This window comes from Anastrepha ludens, chromosome 3 (assembly GCF_028408465.1).
Source record: "Anastrepha ludens isolate Willacy chromosome 3, idAnaLude1.1, whole genome shotgun sequence".
Classification (NCBI taxonomy): Eukaryota; Metazoa; Arthropoda; class Insecta; order Diptera; family Tephritidae; genus Anastrepha; species Anastrepha ludens.
Window position 1 is genome coordinate 124,806,597 of NC_071499.1, and position 27,990 is coordinate 124,834,586.

The 27,990-nt window shown below is 36.9% G+C and overlaps 1 protein-coding gene across 6 annotated transcripts in view; it reads left to right on the forward strand.

Annotated features, from left to right (window-relative positions):
- Positions 1–6,599: 6,599 nt before the first annotated feature.
- LOC128859028 (neurogenic protein mastermind) overlaps positions 6,600–27,990 on the forward strand; it is a 66,105-nt gene continuing 44,714 nt past the window's right edge. For 2 of the 6 annotated variants that reach the window (XM_054095698.1, XM_054095697.1), the window contains exon 1: positions 6,600–6,991. The gene's annotated coding sequence lies outside the window, so the exon portion shown is untranslated. Of the gene's footprint in view, positions 6,996–16,608; positions 17,934–27,990 lie in introns of those variants that run through there. The other 4 variants (XM_054095696.1, XM_054095692.1, XM_054095693.1 and 1 more) reach the window with 3 other exon arrangements.

Sequence of the window (27,990 nt, forward strand, 5' to 3'; positions counted from 1 at the left end):
TTTTTATTAAAAATGGAACATATGGTTCCTAGTAGGAAATATTAATGACGCTCCTCCATGCAAAGGTGTAAGGTGCAAAGGCTTAGAAAACCACCAAATATCATCACGAGAATGGCACGGGACTGGAACCCGCAAGGGAGCATCGGCTAAAGATACTTGGAGAAGGTCAATGCTGCGCGAGGTAGCAGATGCCGACATCACGCGATGGATTGTTTAGAAAGCAGCTATCCAGTTATCCCTCATGCATTTCAAACCAGTCAGTTCTGCGCGATTCAACGCCCTTCTAACTCATTGACACTTTTGAGTCTCTAAAACAAGCGCAGTTCAAGTTCATGGATAGAATCGGTAATCTTGAGATCTGACAAGTATTTTTCCGACAATGTTCTAAAGAATTGCTTCAGCTAAAGTATTCAAGAGGATTTAGCGAGTAAATCTAGATCCGTGATTGAGCCCTTGTGCTAGCAAATTACCGCTACTATTCGAACCAGCCTGTGGAGTCAATGAGTCGTATCAACTTTCGGACATTCGCTGAACATAAAAACTTAAGGTTTCAGGCGTTACTTCGTTCCAGCCCTTATGTAGAAGCCTTTGTATGAGACTCTCAGTCTTTCCACTTAACTCCCAATAATTCTGTGATCTGTTCGTAGTCTCAGGAGCTAATGCGAGCACCTCAAGTTTCTTTATGGCTACATGAGCTTGAGATTGCACTTCAAGTGGCAAAATGTTTGCGTCTCAAGCGCACATCTTTGAGAAATATTTACCTTGGGTTGAGCTTGCAGGAGGCGAATAATATTGCTTATTTCTACGAGGGCGGCGAAAACAAAAGCGAAAACGGCAAAAGGTTGGTCTGTATGTGCTCTTCAACTTTTTAATGCATTTGGACTCATTTTGATACCAGATTATTAACTCTTTGCTTGGAACCAAATTGAGTTTGGTTATTGTTTTTCAATCCCGTGCTCTCTCTTTCATACCATTGAAGAAAGGCTGCTTAACTCAGAGGAACTCCAAAGAAACTCAGATGAGGAGTAGTGTTGAGAAGCAGAGAGTATGAAGTTAGCATTTAATCTAACAAACTTACTAAAAATCGAATTTATGACTATAGTGGCCAATCCAAAAATAATAGGATTCGTCAACTACAACATGCTTTACAAGCCAATTTCATAGAAGCTCCTTATTCACACAAACGCCTTTAAGATCCTGGCATGATACTATTTCGTTTACAGATATTATAAAAAAGAATCAGACGCTTTTCCCTATTAAACTTCGGTTTGTAGAGGCTATTTGAAGGCCAAGATTAAAAAGTTTTTCGGTCAACTTTTATTTCATTTTCAGAGATGCATCTTTATTTTGACTCAGAAATGGAAATATCTAGAGTTCTGTAGGACCTCCGGAAATACACACGGAGATGTGTCAATACCAATCGAAAGGTAAATTTTTTCCATGTCGGATTCTGAACCTACTGCCAGTATGCCACGATTAAACACACTAGGCTATAGCTAACGCAATAGTAGTGAGAAACTCGGGATATTATTATAGAATTGGTGAAAATTATAATAACTTTAAGCTTTTTTGTCACCAAAGACGTTACCAGCAAAGCAGAATTCTCGCTTTCTTTATAAAACTTACGAGTAGAAGTATTGAAACTTATGGGCAGTTTCCATACAGAAGTTCTGAGGTTTGAGTTAACAAAATGATAGCAAACGATTTTTCTAATAGCGGCTGCCCCTCGGCAGGCAATGGAAAATGTCCGAGTGTATTTCTGGCATGAGAAAGGTCCTCATAAAAAATCATTTGCCGTTCAGAGTCAGCTTAAAATTGTAGGCTCTTTATTTCTGGAACTACATCAAGACGCACACCACAAATAGGAGGAGGGGCTCGGAATTTGCATACCTGTTTCATTTTGAAAACCTCAGAAGAAAATTGGATTTAAAATTTAATTGCCCAAACGTCATCCAAGTATGTCGTGATGTATCTAAATACAGATCACCTGATTTTTTCATTTCCAAAGGGATCTTCATGGGAGTTTTGATCGTAGCAGTTTTTCAATGGCATTTAAGGTGGAGTACAATTCAATTATGTTGTTGTAGGACACTGACAGATTCAATAATTAAGAGCAGAAGATTGATGGCCTACCGATAAGTTGATGGCCTACCGAGAAATTGATGTATGTATATACATATGTATGTGTATGTAAATAGCTGGATAGCAGTGAAAATGTACGATTGAACAAAGATGAGTAGAAAAGTGGAAACACAGATTACTAATGTAGAAGCCATCAACAGACATTTTGATTTCTAAAATATCCCAGTTAATTTAAGTTACAAAATACAATTCCAATAGAGCAACAGCAAGAAAGATGACAGTTCAAAATGACGGCGGCCTTGAAGGTAGATAGTTGTCATTTATGACAGCTAACTGCACGTACGAGCAGGTCGAGAGAGTAGTGGGCAGAAAATAGCTGGTATGCTTTCAAATGCACAGTCCAATATCATTAGACCTAAAAATAGTCTAGTCTTTCACCTAAGTTTTTTACTCTTCGCCAGCCTTTTAGAAAATCTAATTTTCACCTCTCCGTGGCCTGCTGTAATTTACTAGCTCAGATGTATGCGCGTTGACGTGAGTTCGCTCCAACTAATTCGATTGATATTTCGCGATTTCATTTTTTTCCTGTTTGTTATGTTATGAAAATGTAAATAAACCCTTCAAGGTGTTGAAAAATTCAGTTGTAAATATCCCAAATCAAAACACACTCAAAAATTTACATAATTTTCACGAACACGAACAGCACGTGTGGACGAACAGCAACAAAAAAAAATACACTAGTAATAATAAAGTAAAGCAAAAAAAAACAAAACATCGAAAAAGGGACCAATTCGCGGACATGTGAGCCGTGAGGAAAGGGATCGCCAATAAGAAGGACGGACGGACAGACATAAGAGTTGAAAGGGACACTCCTAACAAGGAGACAGACAAATTGTTGAAATCCCTTAACGACTTAACGAAGGGCGAGAACAAAAAGCAAAAATAAAAACAAAAACACAAAATAAGAGCAAAAGCGAACGAGAAAAAAAGAATTGAATAACATTGGCAATACAAAAAGACAATAAAGCAATAAAAATAAAAACGCGACATGGCAGGCAAATCGACATAATGTTCTGTCACATTGTGAATGAAGGCGGGCGGGCACACGCTAGTTATATTGTACAAAGTGGCTGAAGCTGAAGTACGAAGTGATTCGGGGCGATGTGTAAAAATATAAAAAAGAAAAATATGCAGTCACAGCAAGAATCGCAAGTGGGAAAATTGAAAAATATAATAAAAACAAACAGAAAGTGAAGATGAAGCAATTGAAGCGTAGCTTAATGTATGGAGTGGATAAAGGTGGGGGGCAGTTAGAGTAGTAGTAGAAGCGGCAGCGAAAAACAAATGGCAAAACTGCAAGAGGCAGGAGAAGAGGAACTTCACGTGGAGTTTGAAGTGGTACAGGGAAATGCATATGAGAATAGAAAAGTAATTCTAGCGATAGCATGCATGAGTATTTACATATAGGGGTTTCCAACGGGGACATACAAAATTTGGTAAAAAAAATTATTGTTTGGGGCAAAAGAAATCCATTATTTTCTTGGTAGATGGTTGTAGTGATCGATATCTCGTAAAGCATCGATCAAATAATTTAAAGTTTATGCTCGTTGTCTAGGTGTCATTTCACAGTAAAAAATTCGTTTGCTGTTTTTTATTTGTTCCATTCAGTTGTGAGTTACAGGGTGCTAACAATGGAAGTCAACAAAGAGAAAATTCGGTGCATTTCATAGTTTTTCTTTGATAAAGACGAAGATGCGAAAATGCCAGCCAGGCCGCTGAATGGCTAAATTGTGAATGGTGTTTATGGAGCCGATACCGTAACAGTCAATTACGAGTAATTTTGGTTGAAGAAAATGTCGAAAATGTCAATGAAATCCCAGAAATAATAGAAGTTGATCGGGCTTTTAGTAGTCATAGCATCGCCCAGGAGCTAAAGATCGACCATAAAACAGTTTTAAACCATTTGCGCAAAAAAATTTACGTAAAACCAATGGATTTCTTTTTCTCCAAACTCATCATCATCATCATCATCATCATCATCAAGTAGCGATTACAGCTCAGGATGCGCTTTAGCTTCGTCCACGATCCTTTTGCATTCTGCACGACTTATAGCAATATACTTTCAGCTTCCAATTGATAGCTTTTTCAGGTCGGCTATGTCTTGGTTAAGCCAGGTTGATCTTAGACGTCCATGGGTCTGGGCCGTTTTCAAGGCTGAAATACAGGTCTGCTGAGAAGCGGGCGCTATTAGCAATTTAAGTTTCGAAATTGTGCGCTTCCGCATGGTAGTCACGCACCAACTCATTCGGTCATGGCGGCCGCTAAAATTATTCTTGTAAAATATGATATACAGGGTGGGCCATATAGCGTTTGCTTTTTGAACCACCTATTTTTTTGAGAATGGTAACACAAATGACATATCAAGTGTTTTCATAATTTACGTAAAGGTTTGACATTTACGAAATGGTAAGTCTTCTTCTTCTTCCGGGGTTACAGTAAATGGCGAGCGTTACCGTGACAACGAGTTTTTGTTTCCAAAAATTGAAGAGGATGACATGGACGACATTTGGTTTCAACAGGACGGTGCAACTTGTCACACTGCCAAAGTTACACTTGAACTTTTGGCTACCGTTTTTGAATTCCGATATCAATTGGCCGCCTCGGAGCTGTGATTACAACGGGCTTAGGACTATTTTTTGTGGGAAGCCGTTAAAGACAAATGCTATGCGAACCATCCAGAGACGATTGATGCTTTAAAACACGAAATCGAAGTTGCCATTCATGAAATTGGAGCCCAAACAATCGAAAATGTGCTTAAAAATTGGGTTGATCGAATGGCCTACTGTAAAGCCAGTCGTGGCAGTTATTTGAACGTTATTATTTTTCATTCATAAATGACAATGTTCAATCTTCAAAATAAAAAAAAAGTTTGAAAAAATATTAGTTAGTTTTTTTTTTATAGCCGATTCAAAAAGCAAATATTACATGGCCCACCCAAGTGCCATTAAAAGATTTAAGTCTGACTCTGTACTACTGAAATAAATAAATAAATATAAATAAAGGGTATTTCAGAAGACGCGCCTAGATGTTGTTTTAAAGTAAAAGAAACAAAAAATTTAGGTTCTTTCAGGTTTCACTAGATGTATTCAACATACGGCTCTTAACAATTATATGTGAAAAATGGCATCATTAGCACCGGCATATACAAGCTGCCTTATGAGAATTAAAATTTTCAAAGACTCGCTCACACTTAATAGCATTGAGCCCAGCATTTTCGATCCGCATGTTGTGTTTCAACTCTGGAACTGTTGCTGGCTCATTCACATAGTCTGTAATTTAAAAAAAAAAAACCAAAAAAAGTAGTCTAGAGGAGTTTGATCGCATGATCGAGGTGGCTAGTTTATGTCAAAATTACGTGGAATGAATCGACCGAGAAACTTAGATCGCAATGGTTTCCGGTCACTTTAGGCTCAGAAAAACCTCGTCTGAACGGCGAGTCCTTTTTTATCTTCGACAGAACTATTTTCTTGAAATTTGTTCACCAACCTTTGAATTATCGACTTATTCGAACGATTATTTCCACCAAATAAATCAAGAATTTTGCGATATGTTGTACTTAAAGATCGACAATTTTTTAATAACTTTCAATAATTTGAACTCGTTGTTTTGTCGTTTAAAATTGTACATCTGTCTATTTAACAAATGTCAAAGATGACATAAAAAAATATTTTTTCTAGGAAGTATTCACTATGTACATCTAGGCGACACTTTTGAAAGACCCTTTATATACAAAACTTTTATTGAATTTTTTCCATGACCTGATCATTGTCAAAAAGTTATTTTGGGTTAATATTTTTAGCATGACAAAGTTCATGAACAAGCATTTTCTGAAAAAATTACTACCGCTTTCTGATTGCGGCCGTCGAAGCCGAATGGATTTGTCAGTAATTACCGCAGTAATATCGCAGTCGGAGGCGGCCTAAAACTTTGAGTCTCTCCGTTTGTGCATACCAGAAATAGCAGACGAAACTTTGCCAAATACCCAACATCTCTGTGCATATGGATTTCGAATAGGGTCATAACCTTTATTTTTGAATTATAATAATACAAAAGCATACTTAAATACTTATATTTTGTTAAGCCATTTAAGGCTTACATTTTTTAAGTTAACGAATGAGTAATTCTTGGAAAAATTACTACCGAAATACTGAGACAGAAATTCTATTGGAGAAGTCATAGAAATTTTATAAGAAAAACTGTAACATTTATTGAAACAATATTGTAGCTTTATAACCATAGTCGTGCTGGATCACGATATTTATTTTCATGTCTTTTGGTTTATTACGCGATCTTCAATAATTTCAAAAAAAAACATCACTTATTTTTGGTGGGTCAGCTTAATATACCATACATATGTATACCTGTATGTATGTATGTATATCTAACGGAATTCGAAAATAAACTTATGTATTTAAGAATCAAGAGAAGTAAAATTTAGAAAAACAAAATCCGAGCAGAAACAAAAGAGACTTGATCGAAGCACTAAGAAGAAAAATCGATCAGAGAAGAGTTGGAAAGTGTAACAAAGGGGAAGGCCAATAAGTGGCAGCCAGTATGTTTGATATCCACTGTATGCACCAAGTAACAGTTCAGACAAACAGTAAGCCGTATGATGGCTAACCTATTATGAAAATCGAGACTATTACTGGGACGATCAGTCCTTAAAACGAAGGATATTCTTAAAGTGGAAGGTATTTTCATAGGATTCCAACCAAATAGAAACCAGACTGGCCCTATACGCCTCAAACCGTAGACCGACAAAGCAGGCTGAAGTTAGAAGAGCAGCTAAGAAATTAATGAAGAGTTAATGATTAAAAGATAATTGTGTTCAGAAAAAAACTGCAACCAGGTAAGTAAGTACCTTACAGTTTCGTGAATATCTGAAAGTAAGAAATTAATCTGTAGTTTAAATATTTTCAATAAATGGCGATATCAAAGCTACCAACGCATGACAAGTTGTAGGCAGCAAATCTTCAACTGATTTTCTAAATTAGTTACCCATTTTCATTGTGAAATTCAGCATCTTGAATGGGGTGCTGCTGTGTGAACGAGCGCGTCTTATTATTGCTGTGAAAGCAAACCAAATTTTTGTTATACATTTTTGGGGAAAATGCTGTTGACGTGACAGTTCCTGGCCGATTTTAAAGCGGACTCTTCTGGCAAAGTATGTAGAACCGACTGTTGCGAGAAAAAACGAGTCTTCAATGAGACCACCGATATGCAGTCTACATGCGAGCGCGTGTTCTAGCAAACCTTTCTGAAATCCGAACTGTTGCATTTCTTTTCTTTCTGTTTTTCCCAATTTAGCTGTGAATAGCGCAGTCAACTCTAAAGAAGATGGTGTAGACCTGTTACTAAGCTCTTCACTCAGCTTCAAGTAAAAAAGGTTACTGTTTTCCCAACTAATACTGCAGTAATTTCTAGTAAGTGCGAGTGACTGTTCGTTGGTTGCAGGATTGCATGAGCTTGAGCTTGTAACGAGTCCCAATCATTCTTAGATATTGTTGTCTTGCTTTCGAGTTGTTGTTGACAGTCGAAGTGCAAAAGAACCGACACAAAAAATTTCCATTGGGGTCGCTTTACATCATTTAACTTTATCTGTGGCCACGTGAGTGAATTGTCAACATTCGTGATTTCACTTCGTGATTCATAGACTTGACCTTCATGTTCCTTTTAGTCCTCCTCTACGACAAGAGCCTTGCGGATTCCAGTCCAACAAAATTTTTTTGATGTCAGTAACAGATTCACGGATTACGCGACTCATCCATTTCCATTTTCGCTAGTGAATCTCAATTTCAATTGGTCTTATATGACCAATCCACCTAAAATTTCTTAGCTCAAGTCAGCTCTTGTTTGAATTTTGCACCACTCGTACAGTTCGTTATTGCGTATGGTATTGGGCCACCATATTTTCAATATCCTGCGTAGTAGGCTGGGTCGATTTGTGGGGAGGCAAAAAAATCGCCCATTGCTCTGTGAAAGTCATATTCTAGGGATCAAAATAAGAAACTTTGCCGAAGGAACCATACCTCTAAAACGAATTCTGATGCCCCCCAATTTGGGTCGAACTTTTTAGTTTCTTTTCTCATGTAAAGGCCAAAAATGGTGATATTTTGAAATGATTGTATGGGGAACCCCCCAGGGGAGTTCCAGGGATGTGCCACTGGCATGGGTGGATCGGCCGTCCAAAGTTAGTGGGGGTCGGTCATACATTTGGACTCGATTGGAGCACTCTAAATGTGTCAAAGTGGGATTTTTCGTTCGACCCAAATTGGGGGACATCAGAATTCGTTTTAGAGGTATGGTTCCTTCGGCAAAGTTTCTTATTTTGATCCCTACTGCGTAGGCATCTGTTTACGCAGCTTTGAATTTTGTTTCCATATAATAGCACAAACTTAACATTTGGCTTAAAAATCCTCAGCTTGGTTCTAGTAGTCAACTGCTTAGATAAATACTATTTATAGTAGCATATCTTTGTATCACGGCGGTACCCTTAGGATTTTGTGAAGGCTCTTGAGCACCTTGAGTCTGAGTAAACGTGATTTCAGCGTAATTAGCTGTCTAATATGAAGCTATAGATTAACTAAGGTAGGATAACTGAGCTTTGTGTGAAATATACAATAAATGAAAATTTATGTGAAGATAAAGACACAACCAAGGCAAAATCATTCAAGTTGATGGCACAAGAGCAGCTGATTTCATATTTCGCATAGATTCGTCAACGAAAGCAATTCGTTGAAGATATCTCAGTAGCCTAAGTTTACTGAAGCCATCTTCTGACTGACAGACGTTTTTGGGAGCTCTAGTGGAGTGAACAGGTATCACGAGGAGCTTATTGAGCTATTCGCACTTAGGCTAAAAAGTACTTTCAAGAAAGGCTAAAATGCTCTTAGGCTAAAAAGCGTTTTCAGAATAAGGGAGGAGGCCTTAGGCGCTGCACAATGGTGAGTTGTTTAGGTATTTCGTTATAAGGGATTTTTTCAATAAATTTTCAACTCAGAACCAAATACATAAGTAAGGCAATGCCCTGAGTTGGTTTGGGTTACTAGATTTTGATATGCGTACTTAGAAGTGCGGACACAGCTGAGGAATATACTTCCGCAAAGACCCACCGAGACGTTAGACGTTGGCAGTATTTGCGAATTTATTCTTAGTACATTACAAGCATAGCTGCACTGCAGTAACACAGCGAAAACCAATGGCGAATACTAAATTTCATGTGGTATTTGCTATGGTTGCGACAGGAAGCGTGCGGCATATGATGCAGATGGTACCTGCCACATTGGGCATGGTGAGCGGGGGTAGAGCATACTCGTACATACAGTCAACGCCAAACGAAAGTATACACCATATATTGACACTCCACGATGTAATGCTTGGCGGCAGTCCAATAGGCTTGTCCTGGTTTCACAAGGTCACTTGAGGGTAGAGTGCTGCCAGAATGCCCGCGAAAAAAACATATATTAGAAAGTTTTCACTATTTATTTACTTTTTAATTTGAATTATTCTTTTATCAAACACAGTTCATACTTTGTACAAAATTTGTAAGAATTCCGCAAACTTCCATGAAAGTTTCAAACTTTTTACTCAGAATTTGTAGAAAAATTATCAAGTATTCAATTCAAGACGAATCTATTAAAGGTGGTATCGGCAAATCAGCTGATTTTTTTCGCCGTGACATGTGGCTGACAGCACAGAATGAAACAAGGCGAATTCATTCTTTGTTTTCTACTTTATTAATGTTCAATACTTTATTGTGACAATCAAACGTACAAAGCATTGTTGTTGGTCTGGTGCCACCACCTTTAGTGAATTCGCCTTGATTCAATTCTATAGATGATTGAATTTTCGTATGGTAAAGTGGAAGTTGCAAGTAGATCAAAAGTCACATTGATTTTTGAGAATTTTTTTCCCTGGTTTTGTGGATTTTCTACATTTAACGCCTACTTCATTTTTTTATATAGAAGAAAACACTCGTCGGTAGAAAAAGTTGTCAAAAATCAATGCGATTTTTGAACCACTTGAAATTTGCACATTTTTATACCAATATTAAATGAGCTATAGAAATGCAAACCCGACATTGTTTTGAAAATTCCGAGTAAAAATTACAAAAAAAAAAAACAATTTTATACAATACAAAGTTCGAAAGCTTGCTTTATATGGGTTTTGTTATAGTAGGAGCTATATTTTTATAATATAAAAAAAAAAAAAAAATTACAGAATAAATAATTAACAGTTTCTTTTAACGCTGATTGTATAGTAACATACATAATGATTGCAGAGACGACAGAGCAGGCAATGTAATAGGACTATGAATAAGTTCGTGCGGTTTTTTTTCGAAATTTGAAACTTTATTGACGTAAAATGGTTACAAATTTAATATTCAAAATATTGTCCATCGCTTACTACTACTTTTTCCCATCTTTCTGGCAATTCACGGATTCCCTTTGTGAAAAATTCGGTCGGTTTTGCCGCAATCCACGAATCGATCCATTTTTTGACTTCATCGTAATTACGGAAGTGCTGGTCAGCCAGGCCATGTTGCATCGATCGGAAGAGATAGTAATCGGATGGCGCAAGGTCTGGACTATACAGCGGGTGGGGTAGGACATCCCATTTGAGCGTTTCTAAGTATGTTTTGACCACTTGTGCAACATGTGGCCGAGCATTGTCATGTTGCAAAATAACTTTGTCGTGTCTATCGGCGTATTGCGGCCGTTTTTCTCGCAGTGCTCGGCTCAAACGCATCAATTGTCGTCGGTAGACATCCCCCGTAATCGTTTCATTCGGTTTCAGTAGCTCATAATACACAACACCCAGCTGGTCCCACCAGATACACAGCATAACCTTCAGGCCATGAATATTCTGCGCCGACGTCGATGTTGAAGCATGGCCAGGGTATCCATACGTTGCCCGACGTTTTGGATTGTCGTAATGGACCCACTTTTCATCGCCAGTCACAATTCGATGCAAAAAACCCTTTCTTTTGTGCCGTTGAAGCAGTTGTTCGCATGCCATAAAACGGCGTTCAACGTCTCTTGGCTTCAATTCATACGGCACCCAATGGCCTACCTTTCGGATCATTCCCATGGCTTTTAAACGTTTGGAAATGGTTGATTGATCAACTCCCAAAGTTTTTGCAACCTCTTCTTGCGTTTGAGCCGGATCTTGATCGAGCAATTCCTCCAATTCGGTATCCATGAACTTTGGCGGCGCACCCTCGCGTTCTTCGTCTTCCAAGCCAAAATCACCACTTTTAAAGCGTGCAAACCACTTCTGGCACGTTCGCTCAGATAGAGCATGCTCACCATAAACTTCCACCAAGATACGATGACTTTCGGCTGCTTTTTTCTTCATATTAAAATAATGAAGAAGAATTCCCCGCAAAAACACATTATTTGGCACGAAATTCGACATTTTCAAGTGTGGTAAAAATATTGTTGTTTACGCTTCAAATAAAAAACTTATACTGACGTTTGTGCCTTACGACAGTAGCTCTCCAATGAATGTTTGGAAATGTGGATCGATGGAATAATAATCAAGTTACGCCATCTGTTGTAAAACCGAAACGAACTTATTCATAGTCCTATTAACAAAAATAAAAAAAATAAAAAGAAGTAAAGCAATGAATAATAACAAAGTATGTATAGAAATGACTGCAAAATTCATGCAGTCAAAAAATTTTGACACTGCCTACTTACTGGAACGAGTCAGGTGGGATATACTATAAATTGAGCGATAAATTGGCTATATTGCTTATCAAAAAATGTTTGCCTTGCAACCGGTGCATCGGCAAATCTTATAATAAATGTGAAGATAAAAGTAGATTGAAAATTGCATCTATAAATAATAAATAATAAATAATAATTTAAAAAACAATTCCGCCTTTACTGAAAAGACATGAAATCTATGCACCTTTGAAATCAATTGCATTGTTTCAATTTTTTTCGCTTTTGTTCTCATTTTCTTAACTGCATCGTCTGCTCTAATTATCGGACTGTGCATATCAGCTGCCCATTTTCGGCTGCAGAAGTGCAGAAAAATCTAATACGCCAAAAACGAAAGCAAATGCTTGAAAATTTATGTTCAAGGCAGATGCAAAATGCACATTAGCAATAATTATATATTCATATTTAAAGAAATAAATGCCAAAGAACTGATAATCTGCTTTAAATAGAATAATGAGGAAATGTGCAGAGTAAATAAGCACTCGGTTTGTTAATTAGAAAAAAGGAAGTATTATAACATATTTTTAGATAATCCTGGGTGGCGATCGCATTAATATTCAGCGATTGATTTTGGGAAAATTTTTAGAAGAACAAACTAATATAAATATCTGACAAATTGTAGTTACATTTAAGAGGATAGTCAAGAGTAAATTTTGTGCATTAAATAAATTGTAATTCTTCTTCCTTTCCATTTGCAGAATGTTAGCGATGTATAAAAATTATCATTAAATATATAATATTCTTGAATCATTTTGAATTTAGATATAGATTTTAATAAAAAAAAGTATCATATTGAACTAAAAAGTTATACATGTAAAATGTCTTCACATATGAGTTATATGCAATGACTGTATTAACTTAACAGGACGACCACGCATATGAAGATGTGCCTGTTACATCTCACAGGAAAGTTAACAGCGCATCTTGTTGTTTAGCTGGTTCAACCAGAGAATGCTAATCAAATCAAAGAGCGCAAATGTTAAATAACACATTCCTTGACTGAACTGCTTCCAATACATTCAGTAGTAGTAGTAGCTCTGTTACAGGAGCCACTCTACTGTAATGGTAACTCTGTTAATGGCTGTTGCTGTTAACTTGTATTTAGTGAATATCACTGTTGAGTGATCTACTGTTAATAAAGTGGGCCGATGGCAATTAATTAAATTATTGTATATTAAATGCGTATACAAATATTTATTAAAAAATAGTCAGCTTCATGCCATCTAAAGTAATCCTCTAAATTCGCCATACTGTATTCAGTGATTCTGCTTAGTGGATGCACTATCACTAAATTTTAGTGATCGTTGAAATAAGGGTTTGATTATCACTAAGTCTTCAGTTTCTCATTGCTTTAACTATCCGCTTATTGCATTAATTATTCGATTCTGTTTTGCATTAACCGAACAGAACTATCCATGTATACGAAAATATGCCTTACTCGTCGGAACGCAAAGTTAACAGTGAATTTAGCTTATCTGCTGCTAGTTCAATCAGAGAATGTTAATGAAATAAAAAGGCGCAAATGTTAAATACATATTTTCTGGTTCAACTGCTTCCAATACACTCAGTGACAGTGGGTGTTCTGCTACTGTATGTAACTTCTCTACTGTAATAGTAGCTCTGCTAATGGCTGCCCCTGTTAGGTCGTATTTAGTGAATATCACCGTTGAGTGATCCTCTGTTAAGGAAGTGAGGCTATGGCAATAATAATTTTGATAATTTTCGTTTTTTGTAAGAAAATCCATATAAATTTAAGTTTCAAATCTTTTACAAAAATTGTAAAAATTGCTCAAATTCACAAATTGCTCTTCACAATTCCACGGCTTTTAATTCGAATCTTTAATCGCTCTGCCTAAAAGGCACAACCTAAATTCCACTCTTGTCTCGTTCGCAAAGAAAATATTTTCAATAAAACAAATCTTCTATTTTCCAGTGTTTCACAATACTTTGCGCATTTTAAAATTACCGAATATTTTGCTTTTATTAGCAGCTGAATTCAATACTCACATAACATAGCTGCTAGTAATATCTACGTTTCTGCTTTTCTGATTGGATTGAGAGTTCAAGTGAATTAGTACTCACACTATTGAACGAAATAGTTGCTGTTATACATCACATAGCCAAACGGCTGTGTTCTGGCAATATTCTACTGCTGTTGCTTTCGGCGCCAATAGGAAGCATTGGAATTTTTTCAAATTGGCAAACTAGCATTGGGGTGAATATTACAAATTATGCGAGTGTTTAAGTAAAGGCTGTTAGTTGGCTGTTTGTTATTTACGACGCTGCTTATTTACATTACTGTGGTACAAGACTTTACAGACGAAGAACTTAACAAGAGAGCCTGGAACGTTGGTAATGATGAAGATGATAAGGCGTTGAAACATAATATTGATAATGATGACGATTTGGTTTGAGAGGAACTCAATTAGCATGAGCAATATGAGCGAAAAACGGCAGAGATTTTGAATGATATAAAGAGTGATTTAAACGTTGATGAGGCAAAGAATGTTGGTTAGACTATTTTCATGCAGCGCAACTTTGCGAATTCTCTTTTTGCGCTGTTCACCCAGGGTAGCTCCTACTGCAAGGCCCGACCACTTAATGGTATTAAGAAGATTGTTAGAACTGCAAGATTCTAAGAGAAGAACGAAAAGACAATACAAACGGAGTTGGCCGAGCACGATCGGCTCGTTACCGTTCTACTTTCCGTAATGTCCCTCATCGAGAAGTCACGAGCTGAATCAACAAAACACGCACTGTACGAACGCGTTCCAACAAGACGATTGGCTAATGGGTAAAATGGAGCCAAAGAGAATAATGAAGATCGATAAATGTTCGTAATGAATGAATGAAGAAAGATAGGAAGCGAGCATGAGGAGAAAGAGTATGTAGCTCAAGCAGAGGATGAGACGGAGCGCGAGCACGTGCAGAAAGCGATGGTATGTATTGGATATGCATATGGGAAGAATCAGTGAGGCAACGACATTTAAGGATCCTGATCCATTGAACAGAATTGCAGCGGACAGCGGGTTGACGGGTATCCGCCGCCGAAATTAGAAAACATTTAATAGCATGAAATTAAACAGGAGCGAGGACGGATTTCTTGCCGTCGATTATTTTTACGACGGCAAAATAATTAGATTAATTTCTATTTTCTCCGACGGGTGTGGCTTTTTTGATTACTTGATCACAATTTGATTATTTACAAGCAACGACAGGCAAATAATATTCGATTTGTAAAAAAAAAACCAATCGAACGACTTCACTACACGTCCAAGGCGTGCTCATTAAAGGTGGCGGCACTAGACCAACAACAATGTTTTGTACGTTTGATTGACATGTGAAAGTATTGGCAAAGTGAAAACCAAAGAATGAACTCGCCTTGTCTCATTCTGTGCTGACAGCCACATCGATACGGCGAAAGAAAAAAAAACGATACCACCTTTAATAGATTCGCCTTGGTCCCTTCGCAATAAAGTTTTCCGTCCCCGTCGCAATTGCGTTTAACCGACCGAATTTTCCGCCGGAAGTGGCTCAGCTGATCACCACACGTTAACCCGTTACCCGCTGCCCCACTACAATTCTGTTCTGGGCCTGAAGCAAGGGCTGACAACGTTTGGCATGCCACTCAATTCTCTTAAGAATTGCCCCACTGTCGAGTTGGGTGTGGTGACACTGTCTTCGGCGTTCGACTTGATGTTTGGCAGTTTACTTTATTCGTACTCCATGTGACTTCTCAATACCTCAATACCACAATACTTCTTAATACCTAAACGTTCTCTGCATGCGTGAATGACAAAGGTGGTGTGGAGAAAAAGTTAGAAGCAGTTTAAGAAGTAGGACAAGCAGTTATTGACTAAGTATACGACGAGGACTAGTACCAGCGCTCACTAACGCTAGTTGTGGTTAAAATAAATACATACAAGCACAAGTATATGTTAACTAAATCAAATATTGGGCTCTTAAGTGAAGAACGAACTGCTGTTGCTGAAGCAGCTGACCAGCGCAGCACCGCTCTCATCGCCTCTATGAAGCGGGTAATGCAGCATTCGCAGTCTGTTGGCCACGGCGCGCGCACACAAGGTGGTCGCAGTAGTACAGCTGATTTGTTGTTTTTTCGTGCGATTTGGTGGTTTGCATATCAAAGTGATCTGTTTTTTGGCAGGCAAATCACGCAATTGCAAAAAGAAAATAGATGGTTTTGTGCTACTGCCAGCAACTTGTATAGATTCGCCTTGATGTGGACACTGTGCGCTGCTCAGCCATCCTGCTTGCCCACTTTGCACACACACTCCACTCTACATATTACTTTCTGCTATTGCTTCTCCACTTCCTATGCGCCATTCAAATGGTGGTTGTTTGGTTGAGTCGGCACCGGCGGCAGCGTGCGTACCAACGATGAGCTCAACCACCGAGCGCACAATCAGCCAGCAACGACCAAACGAATTGGCGCCGAATATGTCGTCCAACCGAGCAGCCAACCAACCAGCCAACCAACCAACTAACCAATTGGCCGACCATTTGACTGACGCTGTGACGATGAGTTCGGCTCAATTGGCAATGTTGCTTTGCTTTCCAATTTGCTTTTGATGCTGCTTTCGTTCTGCCGTTGATTTGGTTGCATGTTTTTTTTTGTTAACCTTGTTTTTTTTAACATGAAATCATTGGTGATGCGCCTTGGCTCTACGCGCCGGTCGCACTCAGTTTCATTTGTATTTGGAACGCCGGGCCGGAAAGAAGGACTCGCGAGAAGCTTGGCAAACGCGCGATCGAGCGAGCGGAGCGCAGTTTTTAGCTTTTAGCGCCTCTCCTCAGTTTTTTAATTTTTGATTTTAATTCAATTACCAGTCAAAAATATTTCGGCAAATAAAAAATTTTGACAAACGACACTAAAACATACAAAAACTTTTCGGCAAAAAAAGGAATGAAAAAGAAAATTTTGGCAATCAAGAAAGACAAAAAGCAAGCAGGAAATCAAAATTTCGGCAAACGTTATATTTTATGAGTTTATAATTTGAATTTGTGTGCAAATCAAAAAGAAAAGGAAGCAAAAAGTTTTAAGTTGCATCTAAGTTTTTAAGAGAGCAAATTACACTAACAAAAAAATTTCTGAAATAAGCAAAGTTGACGCGCGCGTAACGGAAATACGCGCAAAGCTTTACCAGCGTACGGGAAAAAGTGCTGCGCGCGTTGAACAATACAACATTCAAAATTTGAATTTTTGCGACAAGCCAACGGCCCAACTCGAGAAGCAAAATGAATGTAAGCAAGCAAGCAAGTAAATAAATGCTTCAGCACAAACAAAACAAAGAAAAACAACTACAAACGCGGGCAACGTGGAAACTAAAAGCAAACAAAATAAATAAATTTATTTTCGCTTTTTACGCGCCGCGCAGGAGGCTACAGCAAAATTCGCCACACATCAAAATTCGTTATACCTTTTAGTTACGTTCGATTCTACCCGTTTATTTTTAAGTTCAATTGAGTTTAATTAAAAAAATTTAATTTAATTGAGTATTAAAAAATTAATAAATAAGAAGCAACAACCAAGTATTACAACGCACAAGAAGCAGCAGAAGCGGACAAGAAATTTAAATACAAATAAATAATAAAAGAATATAATAAAAAATCAACTCCAATAAAATCGACGAGAATTGAAACGAATAAATCATGAAAAAACCAAAGTACGAACAAGTTCCGAAAAAAAAGAAAAAAAATAAAATGGTCAAAAATACGCGGCAGAACCAAGCGAGTGAACTAGCCAGTCAAACGGCAGAGTGGCTGTCTGTGTGCTTAAGCAAGTTGTGTGCTACTGAGAAATTTAACTCTTTTTGTGCTGTAAAATTACAAAGTACAAGCAAATTGTTGTAAAAGAACCAACTGGAAAAACACAAATACGAACTTTGAAAAATATTAGCAATAAAGGATATTAAAATATAGTTTTAAAAAATTGCAAACTAACATTTAACAACACAAGCAACGGATAGCAAGCAAGAAATAGCGGCAACTGCGGAGCAGCAGTAGCTGAGCGCGGCCTGCAAACAACCGCCACAGCAGCGCAAAGTAAGCAATGAATTTTTTGTTTCTCAATTTTATTTTAATTTAAAAACTACTTAATTTGTTGCAAAAATAAATAATTAATATTTCATAAATGAAAATATCCTATTTCCTAAGTAAAATGCGGTATCTCAAGAATAATAACAACATCAACAAATTAAAACATTTAGTGTGTAAATGTGTTTGGCGATCGCTGTAAAGCAATTTTAGCAACATTTACTAGGCACACAACAGCGCACGCCAACACTAACAGACCCATGTAGCGCGAATGTTAGCAACAGCACTAAATGCTGTAAGCGAAACGCGTCGGTAGTACCTACAAATTTAAATATGGCTAAAGTCTATCTTACAGCGCACGAAGGTGTTCTTTTTTAGAAGTTAAGAATATGAAATATGTAGCAGTAGCTATGTAAAATTTGAAAGCGGTAGCACAAACACTTAAAATAGTTTTTTGCTCACAAAAGGAGATTAGTGGAATGCGCTTGTACAGCGCTTTGTAAGGGAGGCATAGTTTGGTTAGCTGCTTTAGCAAAAATTGGAGTTATGTTGCAGTTCTATAAAAATGTTTAAAGAATTTAATGTTTTTTTTGGTTTTGTTTTTACAAACATTCACTGTTCATTGTGTGGTTGATATTCAATTTTAAATAAATAAATAAAAAGATATCTAATTTTAACAGGCTTGAAATGAGCACAATACGGAACACGTTTTCCAACTACATTTCGGGTATCCTTTTTTGAAGGAGCTAAAAGAAAGTTGATAATTATAATTTTTAGAAACCGTTTAGCTATAGTAAGCAAAAACATATCTTTAATACAATATTATTATTAGTTTTTTTTAGTTATTCTTTTAATGAATGGAATAAAATTATATTTTTACTTGATATGCGCTTGTAAATATAGAGTTTCTTTATACGACTTAAAAAATTAATAATTGGCAAGCTTCTCTTCCTATTTTTGGCCTCCGTCTTGATATTGTTTCACAAATAGAGGTACCTACAGTTTTAAGCCGACTCCGAATGGCAAATGGTTTTTTTTATAAGAAGCCGTTTAATGGCAGAAATACACTCGAAGGTTTGTCATTACCATCCGAGGGGCGATCGCTATTAGAAAACACTTTTTTTTAATTTTGCAGTTTCATGCACTGAGACGCGAACCTATGAACGGTAGTCACGCACCAACCCATTCGTTTACAGCGGCCGCGGCCATTTAAATGACTTACCACTAAGTTTTCCAATACCGCCTCAATAAATGTTAGCTCGAAATCTTTGATATTACTGAGTTTGGTTAAGGTTCGCTTAAAGGGCTAATTAAATTTTTCCAATAGCCTATAAAATATGTCAAAATGGTGCAAGTTCCTTACAGTTAATCTACTAAAGATATCAGTACAATAAAATTCACTTGCTAGCACTTTTAATACAAAGGAATGCGACAAAAGTGTTCCTCTACTCTGTAGTGATGTTAAGTTTAACAGCCGAGATCGGGAATCGTATAAAGTCAAGTCTAATTGCTGAAAAATCCAGCGGCCGTAACGCAAATCTTGTGAATACCTTCTTTAAAGGCTCAATGCTTTTTATGTGTGTAATTTTGAAGCTTAAAAATGTTGAAAAATGAATAGCACTTTTTTAGTGTTTGATTTAAGATTTAAGACTTTTTACTGCTTACTTCACAGGCCACTGTTGCCTGAGATACGACTTAAGCAAAATTGGTTTTCTTGAGGCTGCCGGTTCTGTGAAATGGACACTGAAAATTCAGAACACGTTTTTTGTAAATGTCCTGCACTAGGCAGAAAACAGCTACACCATCTTGGTGGTATCGCCGTGCATCCATATGAAAGATGGAACAATAAGTCCCAGAATGTGCTAAAATTTTTAAAAAGCCTTAAAATATAGACTGCTTCAGCAGACTTTGCACAATAAATCTCTTTTGGTCGCAGTGCGCAGTAGCCTAATAATATTAATAAGGTTTCATTAAAAGGCCTTTAAGTGGTGCTCTCTTATGAGGCACAGCTTATTTTAAAGGCTGCGAAGAAGTGAGTCGCAGGCTGTTGATTTATTTATTTTAATTAAGTCAAGCATACAACCATAAGTTATTTTTTGTCAATTATTGTCCTTATTAATGGCTTACATTATTTATATCCTAGATGTAAGAAAAATTAACAATACAATTAAAATCGAAATTATAGTTAGTAGTAAAAACATCGAAGTTGTAGAAAGGCATTAAAGAAAAGGTAAAAAAATAGTAGTGGGAATTCTTCTTCTTATTTAGCGCACTAACCGCTTAAGTGACTTTGGCCGAGTTTAACAAAGCGCGCCAGTCGTTTCTTTCTCGTGCAAACCGGCGCCAATTGGGCACACCAAGTGGAGCCAAAATCATCTCTTTCCAATAGAGATTAATTGAAATTCATTGAGAGAATGGGAACTTATTTGAGAATATATTGAGCAATATTTGCAAAGTAACGAGCAATTCATATCTGAAGCGCAGATTCTCTTTTATACATTCAAGTTTTAGGACTTAATTATTCCAAAGATGGACAGAGAGGTTAAGTCACCAAATAACTATATTTCATTTTGAAAACATAAATCGATCTTTGAGATATCTGGGTCTCTGAGTACTAATGATTGATTTGAAGTAACACTAAACATTCAAGCTTAAGCAAATCATTAACATGCAAGAGAAACAAAAGAGTGCCAAAAATAGAACGTTGGATATGAACACCTCGGGTTATAGGTAAGAAGTTGGTTATGGTTTTACCGGCACTTACTGCTTGTCATCGGTCACTGAGACATGTTTCTGCAAGAGTTTATTTGAAAAATTAAAAAAAATTTAAAATTTCAAGGTTAAAAATTCGTGATCTAAAGAGTCAAATGCTTTGAATTGGTCGAGTAAAGTAAGCAAAGTCACACGCTTTTTGTCTATGTTTAGTCCTATATCATTCGCCACTTTTGTGAATGGTGCCGTGGTGCAGCTCCTACTGGATCTAAGCGCTGATTGTAATTCGTTCACCAAATCGTTGTTGTACAGAAATGTGCGTATGAACGGCGTTGAATGATAAGCTGCAGGAGTTTAGAAATAGGAAATATTTAGTCGATAATAAAGAAGTCCATTATTTTTACGTATGATTTAAAACTATTTCATGGCCGATCTTTAGCTCGTGCATTTGCATTTTTATATATTAAACTTTTTTAAACTTCCGAAATTACCTGCAGACTCTTTATTTTACTGTTTTATGGTCGATCTTTAGCCCCTGGGCGATGCTGCGACTACCAACAAGCCGGTCAATTTCGATTACTTCTGTGATTTCTGTCATAGACATTTGAAAATAATGGATTACTTTTTCTCCAACTTAATATATAAAAAAACTTATAATTCTGCAGCTCTATTTAGGTTGCTCAAATGTGATTTATGTACATATATCCCGTGACTACCAAAAATACTAAGAAATATTTCATATTTTTAGGGCGGCTTGTGAAAAATTTGCTCAATACATTTTGGATGCTCTTTCTAAAGGAGTAAAGTTCTTTTTATAGCTCGAATATTGACCAAGTTCAGAGAAAAATTTAAGCGCTGTAACCGAAATTATTTGACAATTTTTTTTAGCAACACAAAAAGATCTTCAGAGAGGGGATATTGGTGTGTTGGGTAAAGTGTTGATTCATCCAGATCCATACTTCTGAAATCTGTTCAGCCATTTTCAATCAATTCATGATTTTTACAACTGTCAAAAACTTAACAGCGCTGGTTCTCATAAATTTTGTCAATCTAATTTTTAGCTGGGTAAATAGCTTTTCGAAAAGAGGGTAGGTTGGTTGTACAGCGCGAGCGGCAGCCCAATGCCAATATCAACAGCTGTAATGGGGTTGGTTTTCTGGCTATCACATGCATGTGAATGTGCGTACATATGTACGCATATATGTATCACTTTAATTAAAAAACAACAACCACAATGGTCGGTATGCTGCAAATGTTGGCGGCAGCTGCTAATAGCGACGGCATGCGTAGAAAAATTCCGTTGCGTGATGTTGCTGTTGTTGTTCTTGTAGCGCGCGTGATCGTTGTCACTTGGTGTGATATTGAAAATATGGTGAGAGCGTGAGAAGCGTGCATTTTTTAAGCGATTTTTAAGCGCTCAATGTTTGAAAGCATTTACATATTTTTTTCTCAATTCTTTTATTAAAGATTGTAAACTTACCTATAAATATCTTGAATTTTTGGCATAGGAAATTTTTACTCATTTGAATAAAAATAAGAATTAGGGAATTATATTTTTAAAGATATTTTTTTAGCGATTACCGAATATTTTTAAACCCCTTCGAGATCCCTTGCAAAAAATTGATTAGTAAAACCTAGTAGCTATTTAAAATTTAATTTATTTGAATTTTTATATTATAAAATTTTTTAAACTTCCGAAATCACCTCCAGATTTTTTATTTTACTGTTATGTTATGGCCGATCTTTAGCTTCTGGACGACTACGACTACTAAAATGCCGGTCAACTTCGATTAGTTCTGTGGTTTTATCGACATTTTCCACATTGTTGACATTTTCTTAAACATCAAAAATGCCTGAACGGAATCGACTAAGCCAAAATTGCAATTAATTAGCTGTTACAGTATCGGCACCATCGACACCATTCAAAAATCAGCCATTCAGCAACCTGGTTTGCATTTTCGCCATTATCAAAGAAAAACTGTAAATTGTATCGAATTTTCTCTCTGTTGACATCCATTGTTAACACCCTGTAACTCTCAACTGAATGGAACAAACAAAAAACAGCGAACGATTTTGTTTAGCGTAAAATGACGCCTTGACAATGAGATGCCCTTCAAATTGTTTGATCGATATCTTACGAGATATCGATCACTACAGCCATCTACCGAGAAAATAATGGATTTCTTTTTCCTCAGCCTAATATTATATTTGTATTTTAGGAGTTTTTTGTTTTAAAGAATCTGTACGGAAAAATTAACTCACTCGCCACGTTTTTCGGTGTCAGTATGTCAACGTCAAATATAATACAATATATAAATATAAGGAAAAAGTAAATGAAAATTTATTTGCATCTGGAATCTGGCGATTTCTTTTAATTTTGCTTCGATGATGCGACAACTGGTTGTAAAGCAATTCTATTACTTTGACAAGCCACTGATTACCTCAAGAGGCAGAGAATAATCAGTTTACAGAAAAGGTGTTCAAAAATAATGGCTTTTGATGGCAGCAATTTTTTTCCATTTTGCAGCTTCACTAAACACCTTGGACCAAACCAATTTTTCTAAAGATTGAGCCATAAGTAAAAAAGTGATTTCTACGATTTTCGAAGTTAGCCTCCAATTTCGAGATATGAGCTTTTGAAGTTCGAGGTTTTTTCATTTACAAAATTTTTAATTTTTAATTTTATATGTTGTAAAAAAATAATGCAATGCGAAATTCCTTTGATAGAAATACTTAAGAACGAAGCGAAATAATAGTCAAATGTGAACACAGTAAATAACGGGTGATCAGATTGGAGGTACTTTTTCCAATAGGGGTTTTTTGACAGATCACGCGTGACTACTGTCAAACTAAATACATCATTTTTTCAGTATTTATTGACATTTCATCATGGAAAGACTTACGCCTCAAAAACGTTTACAAATCGTACGATTGTATTACGAAAATCAACGCTCTGTGAAAAGTATTCATCGCGCGCTCAGGCCAACTTAGCGATGTTTAGCGATGACACCCATTTTTGGATTAATGGCTACGTCAATAACCAAAATTGCCGTGTTTGGGCAACACGAAGCCATTCAAGAAGAGCCATTAAAAACATCCATTGAAAACAACCTTTTGGTGCGGCTTGTGGGCTGGAGCAATCATCGGCCCATATGTCTTGAAAGACGAGGTTGGCGCCAATGTATCAGCGCACGACGAATGTTATTGCGCCATGATAAATAACTTTTTGATGCCGCGAATTGAAGGCCGTGGTTCCACAATATTTCGTTCCAACGAGACCGCGCTGCTTGCCATACAGCCCGTGAAACAATGGATTTACTAAATTTCAATTTATCTCACGTCTGGGACCAGTAGATTGGTCACCTTTGGACTTTTATTTATAGGTATGTGAAGTCTAAATACTTTGGGGGAAACCAACTTCGATTGAGGCATTGGAAGCCAATATTACTAAAGTTATTCATGAGATACCGACCGAAGTCCTCCAGCGAGCCATTCAAAATTGGTGTTTACGAATGACCGTTGCGGTCAACATTTGAAAGGGATTATTTAAAAAATAATAATAGTCGTGAATGGTTCTACACAAAAATAATAAAGATTGCCCAATCAATTTGAATTTTAGTTGTTTTATTTCAATTTAAAATCCGATACTCGATAAAAGATGCCCATATACGATTGCCAACGTAACCGAATGTATTGGTACGTGACTACCATTCGGAAGTGCGTAAGGGCGAATCTCCGTGGATGAAACATAAAATGATAGAAACTTGTTTTCTAATAGAGGTCGAGTTTCTCCAAGTTTATTTCTGCCATGAAAAAGCTTTTCATAAATAATAATTTGCCGTTCTGAATCGTATTAAAGCTGTAGGTCAATCCATTTTTGGAGCAACATTAAGCCGCACACCACAAATAGGAGGGGGATCTCGGTCAAGCACTCAATAATATTTAAAATTACGCTAATGTTATAACCACCAAAAAACTTGTATGTTTCATATAAAAAACAAAAAGCCAAAAAAAAAATAAACAAATAAAAAAAATTTTGAATTAATAAAATTCTCGTATTCATTAATTTCTTTCATACTAATTTGAGACATCTCTGCCAATTGAAGCGAGAAGAAAGGCACATACGCTCAATGCAACCTTGTTGTATCCTGAGTGTAATAAGGATACTGGGTCTGGATGAGGTATTGTGATGAGTAGAGGACACAAAAGGCAATGAGGTCGAAGTGCAAATCTCAAATCAATGATACTAATGGTGATCTTACTCATCAACGTAATCGTACGCCTGTATGCCCGTATCAGATAATACGATGAAAAAACGATATACGATACTACGGATCGGAACGGTGGTGAGAATTCATTTACATGGGGCTCTCATTAATATCATCGTGTCAGCTGATACGGGCATACGTTTAAACTATGCGCAAAAATTTTATTTTGTATGCTGAAAAAGTTAATAAATGAAAACTCAATTTTATAAATAACTAAATCTGAATTTGTTTGAATTATTGTAGTATGAAGCAAAAAATTTCGCTTCAATCTAACGTTGCATAATAATGAGGAGTAATTCCATTGCTTTTCAGCAAATATCCCTATTTATACTTAGAAGCACTGGCACAATCAAGTTGCTTGTGGTCAAAATCGCTATAAACAAATTTTCTTGCTCATCACAAAACTGTTGTTGTTCGCCATTTTCCTCATGGTGAACAATGAAATTCGCTAGCAAGCAAAGTGGTGGATTGGCGAAATAAATATTATCTGTTTTATGTCAAGGATGATAAATACCAGGTTTGCTCGTTAAGTATGGTGAAAAACAAATTTTTTTGGAGGAACTTTGGATTCTACGTCATTCGTTTTGTGTTTCACAAAATTTAGCTTTAGATTAGTGAAACACAAAATGAGTGACGTCGGCATATCAGATTTGCTCAGAGCCGAATAACGGTCTGTTAGGCAGTTCACCTCTAAATATCATTTCACTATGGTTTCATGTTGAGCTATTTTTTTAGCACCAACTTTTTCTCGCCGCCAAATTCATAGCTGTTTAAGTGGCAAATTAATTTTGAATAAATAATTGGGAAAAGGGTATAACCTTTTTCGGTGTTTGGCCGAGCTCCTCCTCCTATTTATGGTGTGCGTCTTGATGTTTTTCCACAAGTGGAGAGATCAACAGTTTTAAGCCGACTTCAAAGGGCAAATGGTTTTTTACGAGGAAATTTTTCATGGCAGAAATACACTCGAAGGTTTGCTATTGCCTGTCGAGGGGCGACCTCTAATAGAAAAAAAAGAAATATTTGATGTTTTATGCACAGCTATCCAACCAATTCGGCTATGGCAGCCGCCACCTTTAGCATGTCAAATACACCAGCGATCTTCCCTCAGCAGGCAATAAAAAACCTCTGAGCGTACATATTTTTGCTTAAAAAAAACCAACTGCCTTTTGGAGTTGGCATAAGCCTCTCCCTTTGTGGGAAACATCAAGACGAATATCACAAATTTGAGAAGAGCTCGATCAAAATTTAATATTCAAATAAGCAAGGATCTTAGTTTTAGTTGTATGATCTGCCAAAACTAAACTTCATTATATTCATCGCTAAAATCTGTTAAAAAAATTAACCATGAATTGAGATTTATTGAGTATTTTTTGGAGTGGGAATCGCATATATCGCAAAAATGCATTTAAAGATTTTTGGCAATGGTGTTTTGGGCGATAACGAATGCCGGAATCAGGCTGCGCAATAATTAAATACCAGCTTATTGTAAGTCATGCCCTGAGTCTGCAGAATCGTTAAACAACTGTTAAATTTTTTATTATTATCAAAACACATACATAATGTGCATACACTTTGCTGGAGCATAACTTATGCGCTTAAAAGCGCAGCTCAACAAAGTTTCGCAAATTTCGAAGATCACCTCGATCACCTTAAAATTAAATGCATACATATTTATGTATATATGAGTTTTTGCGATTATTTACAACAAATCAATTGCAATTAAGTTGAGCACATGCAAAATTCGCATTAAAAAGACGGTTTATGATACAAAAGTCGCTACATAAATACGAATGTAAGTGAGTACCCATGAAAGTGTGGGAAGATCGTTTGGCGAAAAACGCAATAAACGCTTAAGAGTACTCATGGCGATACATCTGTACATGTTTGTTGGTGGGTGCATATTTTTCGCGAGAAGTCGGAATTTTTAATGGGTACGTGCCACAAAAGGTAATTAATGGAACGGGCATGCGGAAAAAACTACAAAATCCTCAGAAAACAAAAACAATAGCAACAGCCACGCCGACTCTCATGCCGAGGTTTTACGAGCTAAGTATACAAGCAACATGTGCTAAAGTATGTAGAAAAGGATGAAAAGATACTTTCAGCAAATGCAAAAACAAAAGTTAAAAGCCAGAGAAATAATTATGCGATACTGCAATAGAACAAAAACAAAGCAAAAAAGGAGGGGAAGAGTAGAGTAGCAATAGCGCACGGAAGCGCCAACAATGCGAGCAACAAGAAAAAAAACACATACGCACACATATACACGTACAGAAAGTAGAACAGGAAGAAGATAGTTTTTTTTTTCGCCTAAAACAGCGAAAATTTGTTATATGTATGTATTGGCCTCTGGTGACGGTCAAGCATTGTTTGACAAGAACTTTATATGTGTGCGTGTCGGGTGATTGACGCTAATATCTAAAATTTTTGATTTTTACCGACAACAAGTATGTGTGACACGACGCCACCCGACTGCACTAACACATACAAAGCGCAGTCAAGCATGCTGTATCGTGACCAGAGGCCATATGTAGGTACACATATAGATATGTCTATATGCATGTATGCACACACAAATGTATGTATGTATGTATATGCAGAAGCGCATGTTCTAAATGCACGTTTATATTATATGTGACGGCGACTGCAAAATAATGGTAAACGAAGCAGAGGCAGCATTTCTTAGTTAAAAGAAATTAATCGGTGCATGGAAGGATATTGTATTATACATCCTACTCGCTCTCGCATATCGTATAGCTCTCTTTTCCGCCAAGTCAAGATCAACACAGCTAACGAAGCACAAAAAGCGCACTAGGCAACGGCAAATAAAGATCCTTGCTGCTAAACGAACATGCGAAAAATCTCACGAACACGCCAACGACTTACTATTCGGGCTTACTTTAACGAGCGTCACACATACACACATATATAGTGCAAGAACGCATGTCATTTACTTTGCTTGACGCGAGAGACATAACTGCATACACACCTATACACACGGCATATTAGAGAAAAGAAGCCGGCCAGGAGTGCAGAAACGAGTTACTTGCTGCCGTCGGTATTGCCGAAGATCGTTGGTGGTTATC